Here is a 9,227-nt window from a genome sequence, read left to right as displayed (position 1 = left end):
ATCTAGCCTACTGGGCTTGAATGCCTTCCACAGTTAAAGGGCAGTATTAAGTGAGATGATGTCTTCTCTGGAGCTCCCTCTCTGACAGAGTCTCAGCCCTCTCCCCCAAGCTTCAGAACCAGCACCCAGAAGGTGTAGAACCAGAAGGGGATCCAACCCTCTCCTGGGGAGATCTCTAGCCTTTCCAATGAATCAAGTGCAAAGACACCCTTTTTTGGCAGTCCCAAAGTTAAATGACCGTCCTTGAGTCCCATCCTCAAAGCAGTGGGCAGGTCAGCCAGAGAGGGAGTCATTATTTGGATTACTATGTTCTAGCATTTATTTTTCTCTTTTAACCAGAGCTAGCCAGGTGCATATCTCAAATGCTAAACAGATGCCCTTCTGCTTTCATTCACTAGAAGAAATAGAACGCAGTGTAGAAGTCTCTTTAGGCCTTATCTTTAGAAATAATAAATTGCACACAAGTGAACACCCTGGAGCAATCTATTTTTTTCCAGCACCTTCTAGCTGACAGTCAATGTGGCTCCCAGGAGAGATATCAAAGAGCTGAGTAATCTTGAGGAGACAATAGTTCCCAAATCCCCTTTTTTTCACTCCATCCCATTCCAGATGGGTGACATAAATCAACTGCCTATAAAAGAAAAGATAAGAGAGAGCTTCCCAGGAGATCTGGGATGATAGTTAAAACCGTGGGCTCTAGCATCGGTAAAGCCCAGGATTCAAGTTCCTGCTCAATCTCGTACGAGCTGTCTTCATGACCTCGGACAAGTGACCTAAGCTTCAATTTCCTCATCTGTCAAATGAGCTTAATAATAATGATTTATCTGCCTCATGGGGTTACTCCAAGAATTGAACAAAACAGTACAAACACTTAGCACATAGTAAACATTCAATAAATGGTAGTGGAGGGGAACTGGGGAGCGGCTGACAGATCTATGACACTAGATCCATAACAGTGGCTCTCCCCTAGCCACAGCACTTCCCCTATACTCCTTCTATGGCCCTCATCCCTCGCCCATGCATTTTAGCCCTCCCTATCATACCCCTGCTCTAAACATATCACTCGTCATATCACTTATCACACCCACAGCCCTTTGCTGCGGTTTGTTCTCCATAATATCATAAATCAGGAGTAGTTTTTAGCTCTTAAAGCAAATCATCATCATAAAATACTGTGTATTAGTCATCCCAGCATTATAAAATTCAGGGCAGGGAGAGGCCATCCCAATTCTGTAATGCAGATGGCATGAGAACCTTAACCATAAAAATTACTGAATGGCTCAGTCCGTTCAGCATCTGACTTTGCTCAGGCCATGATCTCTCAGGGTCCTGGGATCCCGCCGGGGGTCAGGCTCCACACTCAGTGGGGAATCTGCTTGAGATTCTCTCCCTCTCTGAGGTGTCTGGGTGGCTCCGTCAGTTAAGCATCTGCCTGTGGCTCATGTCATGATCCTAGGGTCCTAGAATTGAGCCCCACGTCTGGCTCCATGTTCAATGTGGAGTCTGCTTTTCTCTCTCCCTCTCCCTCTCTGTGTGTATGTCCTCTCTCTAGCTCTCACTCTCTTTCAGATAGATAAATAAATAAATAAGATTCTCTCCCTCTGCCCCTCCCCCACCTATAAAATAAATAAATCTTTTTTAAAAAGTTACATGAAGCCTATGGACTAGCTGTGACAACACAAGTACCACCTGTTTAAGAGTAGCCTGCAAACACAAAGCAACAAAGCATTCTCAGGACAAAAAAATAAATAAATAAATAAATAAATAAATAAGGAGAAGAAGAAAAAAAAAAGAAAAGGGAAAAAGGAAAAGAGGGAAGTTTGAAGCATATTTACCTTATTTTTTTTATATTTTTACTTATTTTACTTTGTATTTAGTTATCTTTGATTTATGAGAAATGGGCAAGGGATTTTCCTATGAGATCATGAGGTCAGGACCACAACCCCAGAAAGAAGTTGTATTCTTCCCCTTTCTACAGTTGAGAAAACTATAGCTCAGAGAGGGTGAGTGATTTCCTCAGAGTCACACAGCCAGCCAGAGAAACAGTTCAAATCTCAACAAATAGATACATATGTTTTATGCACCCCCTTCAAAAGTTATTTTGCTAACACATTTATAAATACCTCCTGAAGTTTGCTAATGTACAGACTGTGAGTCAACACCACAGACTTTCTCAATGTCAGAAAACGTCACCAGGAGCCGTTTGCATTGTAGCATTGTGCCTAAAGAAATTTTTTTATCTAATCTCTTGTCTAATCTTTTCCATCCACCTTTTATGGTGATAAACCAGTGGGTAGAGAAGCTGGTCAAGAACGTGGGGTGTAGCGCTCTTCCAGCCTTGACTAGTAGGGGCACCCTCCCTCCTTCATCCATGGGGCCTTTACTAAAGCACAGGACAAAAATCTTCATCTCAACTCTTGACTCTGTGGTCTTCGTGTCCACACCCTCCTGTTTCCAGCCCCGCTGCAGTTGCTCTAGTTCAAGTCTTCAGATTATTGCAATGAACTCCCCATTGCCTCCCCATGTGCAACCTTTCTCTGTTCCAATCTATTTTGCACCCATTAATGATTAATTCACCCACGGCACCACTCATATCACAGCTTAAATACTTTCAGTAGCTTTCTACTCCCTATACAAAGGCTATAGAATGAGCTCTTTCTAATCTGTCTTTGCAGTATTAACATCCTTGCTGCAAGGCTTCCAGCAAATTATATTTTTCACTAATGCCCTCAACTTCCCATATTTTCCCAAAATGATACATCGAGAGCCCAGTTTCTCTCTCTGTCTCTCTCTCTCACTCCCAGCTCTACTTCCTTAAACAGAGTTCCGTTCTCAAAAGTGTCTCCCCTTGTGTCTGGCAATGACTTTGAAGGCCACATGCTTCCATGTTCAAATTCAGCAGAGAAGAGGAACCTCTGCTTCCTGGTAGATCTCACTGTCCCTGACTGGCTTGACTTTTGTCATATACCATCCTTGAATCAATGCTTGTGGCCAGGGGATGGGATGGGTTCATTGGATGAGCCCCCGAATTTCCCAGTCATGAGGTTTGGGTGAGACTGACCCTCACCTTCAAGTTCAGGTATGAGCCCTAACTGACCTAAGGTAACAGACACTTTAGAGGCCTTTTCTTTCATGAAGAATTTCCTTTACTCCCCTAGCTACAAAGCAAGTTCTTTCTCTTTTGAACTTATGAAGCTCTTTAACAACATTTCTTTTGTTGCCATTACCACTGTCTACCTTGCATTAAAGCTCTCCGTCTTATCTCTGCATCCTGAACACCAATCACACCCACGATCTTCTATGAGAAATGGCTCTGTCCATAGTCTTTGGCTAAGCAGCCACCTCTAAGTTACTTTATGTGATCATAGCTGCTGACCATGCTGATTAGACCAGAGGTGGGCAGGCAACCATAAGCTGGCCAGCAGCTTCTAGAGTGTCTAAAACAAACAGTTCTACCAAGAGACCTCAGTGATTACCTTTGAAGACCATGAGTGAGCTGCCACAATGAGCAGACAGGAGCCATGAGGCAAGGCAGTGACACAGAGGGTATAGAATAAATGCTATTACCCTCAGGAATAAGGAAGCTAAGACTCAGAGAAGCCAAGTAACCTGCCTAATAGGTAACCTAATCCTAAAGCCAACTCTCCCAACGGGTACACCATATTCTCAAATTGCTACAAAAGCAACTGCATTACATTCACTGAAGACAAATCCTTATCATAGAAGCTAATGGAGGGGAACGTTACTAGAGAATGAATAAAGGGATCATTGATCACTGGTGGTGGCTCCTTTCCCTGGCACAGTCTGGTCACCCACACCTCTCTTCCTGCCCACTAGTCTTTGGTCATTCTTTCAAGTTTGCCTAAGAACATCCCCCCTCCCCACCACGCCCACCCCACCCTGATCATCTTCTGTCAGCCAAGAGAGGTCTCATTGACCCTGAATACGATGAGCAAAATGCAAAGCCCTGGGCACCTGCGTGGCTCAGTGGGTTAAGCCTCTGCCTTCAGCTCAGGTCATGATCTCAGGGTCCTGGGATCGAGCCCCACATCGGGCTCCCTGCTCAGTGGGGAGCCTACTTCCCCCTCTCTCTCTGCCTGACTTTCTGCCTACTTGTGATCTCTGTCAAATAAAATAAAAATCTTTAATAAATAAATAAAATATTTTTTAAAAAAAACTGCAAAGCCCTGAAAGAAGCCCACTGTAGGGGATTCCTGCGGGGGACGCCCCTCAGCCCCCAACAACCCCCATCTCTTAGAAGTTTCCTCCACTCTCACCCAAGAGTAGGTGCCAGCAGCACTGTGCTAGGTACCTTCATTTCCACGGACTTGTCTTACTCTCACGACAACCTCAAGATGTACAACTGAGAGTAAGTCAACCACACAAGGCGACTGTTCTCTAACATGCTGTCATCATGATTTTAACTCGGGTCTGGCTGGCTCCAAAGCCCTGTTCTTTCCACTGTTCAATGCTGCCTCCAAAATAGAAAGACAAACGAGACTATTGCATCTGACTTAGGATATAATGAAACTAAGTTTTGGCTTCATTTTCTTTTTATTGGCATCGGTAGTACTCATAATAGACTGTTATCTTTAGTCTCTTTGGGCAATGACACATCTGTAAAACACCAAAGAAACCCTTGACTTGCTTAACAAGCTGGTATCGTGAGTCTGGGGAGTCTGTGCACACGGTCACGTCCAACCACGAGATCAGTGTTGAAACAAGTGACTGTCCCAGGGGTACTCAGTCAGATGGCTTAGGATTCTCTTGCGATGAGGATATTACTGATGAGAAATTTTTAAAGGCCTGAGGGAAAACCCTCCCTCCATTATGGAACACTTCCAATATATCTGAGCGGAGCTGGAAATGTGTATGTAATATCCTGATGGGAGTCTTTTCTGCAAGTCCAAAGCTGTTTAGGCAAGTTGCTCCAGAAACACTCCCCAAATGCAGCTAAATTCCAAAAATTAAGTGGCTCATGTTCCATTTTTCAAGTCACTGTTAAACTGTGGGCTTCTACTGCTCCAGTCTATTCAAATAACACCACGCTGATTTGAAAGAAGGAAATAGTTTATGTATGTCATTTGTAAAGTCAATACATTTATTCTGAGCGCCAACACGGGGCAGGTGCTAACGTTTGATGGTGACTAAGCACCATCTCTCCCACTAAAGAGCTTCAGTGTTTAACTCCTACGGTGTCTCTGCAATTCTAGTATAGTACCAACGAGAGCTTCTTTCTGTTGATGCATTACAGTCCATCCGAGTGTCATAATCATCCTGGAGTAGGCAGAGTGGTTTGACAATCTCCACACTACAAATAAGGAGGCTGAGAGGAGGAAAGTTATGTGTTTTCTCCAAAGTCCCACAACTTCTAAGGAAGAGATCTGAGCATCAGGGAGTCGTCCCACTTATGGAGTCAACAGTGCTCTCTGATCATATCTGAGACTTGATATGGTTTCGGGGAGGAAAAGGGAGACATTTAACTCAATTTGTCGATTAAATTCACAGTGACAAAGACCTCATACTCAGACTTTCGACATCATCTAAAAAAGAACTTACCCGTGGGGCACCTGGGTGGCTCAGTGAGTTAAGCCTCTGCCTTCGGCTCAGATCATGATCTCAGGGTCCTGGGATTGAGCCCCATATTGGGCTCTCTGCTCAGCAGGGAGCCTGCTTCCTCCTCTCTCTCTGTCTGCCTCTCTGCCTACTTGTGATCTCTCTCTCTGTCAAATAAATAAATAAAATCTTTAAAAAAAAAAAAAAACAAACCTTACCCCTGGAGTCCCTGGGCAGTGCTGGAGGATGGCAGCCAATACCGGACCATGTCACATAGAGTCTACTTTGAATCAGCTTTAGAACTTCATCATAATCTGTGAATAACATTATAAATCTAATTTTCCTTTTTGGGGTAAAAATATTCATTTATTAAATCCAAACATTTTAAATATGCCACACTTGTATCACACTGCTTTAGGCCTTCTTTGTATTTCCATTTATCAAGAAATACAAAAAAAAAAAAAAAATCTGAGCTTCTTTTGACGTCCAGAGGTCCCAGTGCCTCATTCAGATCATTCTCATCAATAAAGATGTGCCAAAAGTGGGCGCTGGTCTTTCCTAACAACATCCCCGAGTTTGGCCCATAGTTAAGAACGTTTTACTTCCTACCATCTTGTCCCACGTTATTTGTACATCTCAGATCCATGGAGGCCAATGAGGAGGAACTTCTTCAATTTCCCCCTCTTCTGCACTCCCTCCTGCAAAAAGAGAGAAAGATCAGCCCAGAGAAGAGCTTATTTTAAAATCTTAGACATGGCGGCTGGCGGACAGGGGGGGGGGGCTCCCCTGAGTGGCTGTCATTAATCATCTGCCTTCAGCTCAGGTCATGATCCCAGGGTCCTGGGGTTGAGCCCCACATTGGCTCTCTGCTCAGCCGGGAGCCTGCTTCTCCCTCTCCCTCTGCTACTCCCCCTGCTTGTGCACTCACTCTCTCTCTCTCAAATAAATACATAAAATCTTTGAAAATAAATAAATAAATCTTTTTTTTAAATGAGGAAATCATGCTGCTTGCAACATTATGCTAAATGAAATAAGTCAGACAAAGATAAACAAATACTGAATGATCCCACTTATACGTGGAACCTAAAGAAAAGGAAAAAACCAAACTCATAGAAAAAGAAATGAGGTTATGGGGGATGGGGGAGGGGAGACAAGATGAAGGTGGTCAAAAGGCACAAACTTGTAGTTATAAGATAAATAAGTATCGGGGATGTAACGTACAACAGGATGACCATAGTTAACACTGCTGTACGCTATATACGAAAGTTAAGGGGGCAAATCCCAAGAGTCCTCATCACAAGGGAGAATATATATGTATATATATGTATATATTTGTATCTATATGAGATAAGAGTTGTTACCTAAACTTATTGTGGTAATCATTTCAATTAATAGGTAAGTCAGATCATTATGCTGTAAACTTGAATCCAGTGCTGTATATCAGTTATATCTCAATAAAACCAGAAGAAATAAAAGCAGTGATTTAAAACTAATAATAAGGAGCGCCTTGGTGGCTCGGTAAATTAAGCATCTGACTCTTGATTTTAGCTGAGGTCGTGATCTCGGGGTCATGAGATGGAGCCCCAGGTTGGGCTTTGTGCTCAGTACAGAGTCTGCTTGAGATTCTCTTTCTCTCTCTCCTTTTGCCCCTCCCCCTGCTCACGTGTGCTCTCTCTCTCTCAAATAAATAAATAAAATCTTAAAAATAAAATAAAATAAAATAAAATAAAAATGAGGGGCACCTGCCTGTCTCCGTTGGTAGAGCTTGTGACACTTGATCTCAGGGTTATGAGTTGGAGCCATACACGGGGCGTAGAGATTACATTTAAAAAAAAAAAAAATGAGAAATTACCCTCCACGCTCACCGGTCTGGGTGGAGGCTAAGCATCAGCCGAGGACTAAGTTCCCCTCAGACGATTCCAGTGGTCTGCTGGTTAGGAACCACAGGTGTGAACCAAGCCCCACCCAGCACCCAGCTTCTCGTGGTGAAATCGTAGTGTTCAGAACTTTCTCCCTACAATAAAAGGGAAATGAAAGTTCTGTGGTCACTAGAACTGACTGCTCAGGTGAAATCTCAGTTCTGCTTTAGAAAGAGAAAAGCACCTGAGGCATTCAGTGACCCATCCCTCCAATGGGCTAGCTACGTGGGATGCATAAGAACTTTCTATCCAGTGACACAGCAGCTACAAGGATGCAGGGAGAGAGAAGGTGCAGCCTGGCCAAGAAAATACCCCTATGGGCAGGAATCCTGATGAGGACCCTGTTCTAGTGCCTATGAACCCGACTATGATGCCACCGCCAAAGGACTCTTCTCACCTGACTTCCTTGGTTATGACCTTTGTTATGACACGTGTGATCGGGAAATTCAGTGCTGGCTACCCAGTTGGAAGATGAAGCATGTTCCTAGGACACCAGCCAGCCAGGCAGGCACACACTGCGCGCGCACGCACACGCAAAATAAGAGAGGAAGAGTGTGTTTTTTTTAAAAAGCTCTGATGCCATCGTAGGAAAAAATATTTCCCCTCAGGTTTATGTATTACATATTGTTCCTAGTTTAAATTACTTGTGGAAATAGAGCTGTACCACGATTTTTTTTTTTTGCCTTTTTAATCAATAACTTCAACTTCCTAGAGCAGTTTTAGGTTTACAGCACAATTGAATGGAAAGTACAGAGTTCCCATATACCCCTGTTGTCACACAAGCATAACTTCCTCCATTATCAACATCCCCCAGCATTGCAGTACATTTGCTACAATCCATGAACCAACATCGACCCATCATCGCCCAAAGTCCATACTTTCCTTTGGGCTCACTCTTGGTGTTGCACTGTCGGAGTATGGACATCTAGATCTATAGTGACATGTATCCGCCATTGCGGGACTGTGCAGAATAGTTGTAACCTTAAAAATTCTTTGTGTTCTGCCTATTTATCCCCCTCCCCACTAACCCCTAACAATCCTTCATCTTTTTACTGTCTCCGAAGTTTTGCCTTTTCCAGAATGTCATGGCATTGGAATCATACAGTAGGTAGCCTTTTCAGGTTGACTTCTTTTACCTAGTAATGTGCATTTAAATCCCCTCCTTGTCTTGTCACAGCTTGATGGCTCATCTCTTTTTAGAAGTGAAACATTCCGTTGTCTAAATTCACCATAGCTGATTGACCCATTCACCTACTGAAGGACATCTTGGTTGCTTCCACGTTCTGACTATTATGAAAAAGCGATTAGAAACATCCATGGGGCGGGGCGCCTGGGTGGCTCAGTGGGTTAAAGCCTCTGCTTTCGGCTCAGGTCATGATCCCAATCGAACCCCCACATCGGGCTCTCTGCTCAGCAGGGAGCCTGCTTCTTCCTCTCTCTCTGCCTGCCTCTCTGCCTACTTGTGATCTCTGTCAAATAAATAAATAAAATCTTTAAAAAAAAGAAAAAAGAAAAAAAGAAACATCCATGGGCAGGTTCTAGTGTGGACTTAAGTCTTCAGTTCATTTGGGTAAACACTGTGGAGCAAGACTGCGGATCCTACAGTAAAAAAGTATGTTTAGCTTTGTAAGAAAATGCAAACTGGCTGCTGTCTGTTGGGGATTTTGGTCCTTCTAATAGGCGTGTGGTAGTACCTCATTGTTATTTTAATTTATAGTTCCCTAATGGCATATGTTACTAAGTATCTTTTCG

At 43.4% G+C, this 9,227-nt stretch overlaps 1 long non-coding RNA gene across 1 annotated transcript; it reads right to left on the bottom strand.

Moving 5' to 3' along the window:
* Positions 1-5,780: 5,780 nt before the first annotated feature.
* On the bottom strand, positions 5,781-7,845 carry LOC125110231 (uncharacterized). Its single transcript, XR_007130530.1, has 3 exons — positions 7,660-7,845; positions 7,422-7,570; positions 5,781-6,254 (listed from the first exon to the last, which is right to left on the bottom strand). It is a non-coding gene; the product is annotated as an uncharacterized LOC125110231 (long non-coding RNA).
* Positions 7,846-9,227: the final 1,382 nt, after the last annotated feature.

This window comes from Lutra lutra, chromosome 10 (genome assembly GCF_902655055.1).
Source record: "Lutra lutra chromosome 10, mLutLut1.2, whole genome shotgun sequence".
Taxonomy (NCBI): domain Eukaryota; kingdom Metazoa; phylum Chordata; class Mammalia; order Carnivora; family Mustelidae; genus Lutra; species Lutra lutra.
The sequence above is the reverse complement of the archived record's forward strand: the minus strand, read 5'-3'. Positions and strand labels throughout refer to the sequence as shown.